The sequence below is a fragment of the Stegodyphus dumicola genome, chromosome 2 (genome assembly GCF_044657685.1).
Source record: "Stegodyphus dumicola isolate Sdum_Otavi_A_Nest chromosome 2, ASM4465768v1".
NCBI lineage: Eukaryota > Metazoa > Arthropoda > Arachnida > Araneae > Eresidae > Stegodyphus > Stegodyphus dumicola.
In genome coordinates this window covers 217,178,533-217,180,063 of record NC_140769.1, presented here as the reverse complement: position 1 = coordinate 217,180,063, position 1,531 = coordinate 217,178,533, and the positions used below count along the sequence as shown (strand labels likewise).

Below are 1,531 nucleotides of genomic sequence, written 5' to 3'. Positions count from 1 at the left end.
ATTCTAACATCAACTGACCTCCCTACAATAATCGCAGGCGACCTAACTACTATTATCGTATGCTGCCTGGAACTCTGGCGTCTCAAATATTAGCGGAAGGATACTCTAATTACCAAATTCGTATATAAAATTTATTGCCCCTACAATTCTACAAGATATGATTACAGGGGTTCCGGAGATGTCCTCGACATCGTTATTTTGAAACACCTAACAATCGTTCCTCACTTTGAAGTGAAAGAAGAGTTGTCCCATCGGACCATTTTCCAGTAATAGTTGATTTCTATGGCTTCTACCCTCTACCTAAATTCACCCGCACCAAAACCAACTGGAAAAACGTTACTGATCCCCTCAAAGATCTCCCTTGTAACTCTGTAGCGATGTGGAGAGTGAAATTTACGAGCTTTCCTCCAAAATTCAAGAAGCCATTAAAAATTCCCTAAATCTTAAATTACCCGGCAACATCAGGAACTTCATTATAGAAAGAAATAGGTTGAAAAAGCACTGGCTCATAAGTTATTCAAGAATTAAGAGAGAAGTAAACTACCTTTCAAGAAAAATTACTCAGGAACTCCCAAGAATTCAGGTTGGATAATTGGGATAAACTTTTATTAAACATGCATCCAGCCGAATACAGTATGGAAAATCGCATGCCCCCTCAAAAGGGCAGGACAATTCAGAACATCCAATAAATCACATTAGCTGTATCTATCACTCAGAACACGACATCGCTAACATGATGGCAGCCAACTTGGCTGAAACGTTCAAGCCACATCCTCCTGAAAATGCTGACCATGAAGATGAGATTAGAGATTAGTAATTCAATAAATAGTATTAAGAACAAAACCAGCACAAATTTCATCAAATTCTCGCTTCTCGGAGAAATTAAAGAAATTATCAAAAAGTTGAAACGCCGTAAGTTTACGACAACATCAGTAATGATACCTTAAAAGCTCTTCCTAGAAATTGTACAGTTCAACTTGCTAATATATTCAACGCATGCATCCAGATACCATACTTTCCACAGCAGTGGAAACACTCGATTATTATCAATATCCTTAAACCAGGGAAGAACCCAAGACTTACTTCTAGCTATCGGCCGATTAGCCTCCTCCCCACTATAGGAAAAGTTTTTGAGAAAATTTTCAACCAACGCTCACACAAAGCCATTAGTTGCATAACTCATGTATTCATTTCTCATTTCTTTCTGAGATTATGGCCCTCTCTACCGTCTTCAGAATCTTTATGCATCGTCTCTCCCGCCCTCGAGCGACCTCTCAAGTGGTGCGCTTCTCGGCCAAGGGGATACGAGACCTTAGGTCGACGGAGTTTGACGTCCGATACAACCAAGTAGGAGCAAGCTCCTTCGGCAAGTCTCATCCGACCCTCAGACAGGCGAGGTCCCGGGTATCACCCAAAACCGCATGCGCGTTCGAAAAATCAGTGCTCAATGTGTCCTGCAATTCACACCAAGTCTCGCAGCTGGCTGCGTTCTTCATCGACCCGTGAGCCGAGTGATCCACTGCTCAGTGGC

General features: G+C 41.9%; 1 non-coding gene across 1 annotated transcript; it reads right to left on the bottom strand.

Moving 5' to 3' along the window:
* Positions 1-1,378: 1,378 nt before the first annotated feature.
* On the bottom strand, positions 1,379-1,531 carry LOC146998848 (5.8S ribosomal RNA). The gene has a single exon (XR_015039932.1). It is a non-coding gene; the product is annotated as a 5.8S ribosomal RNA (ribosomal RNA).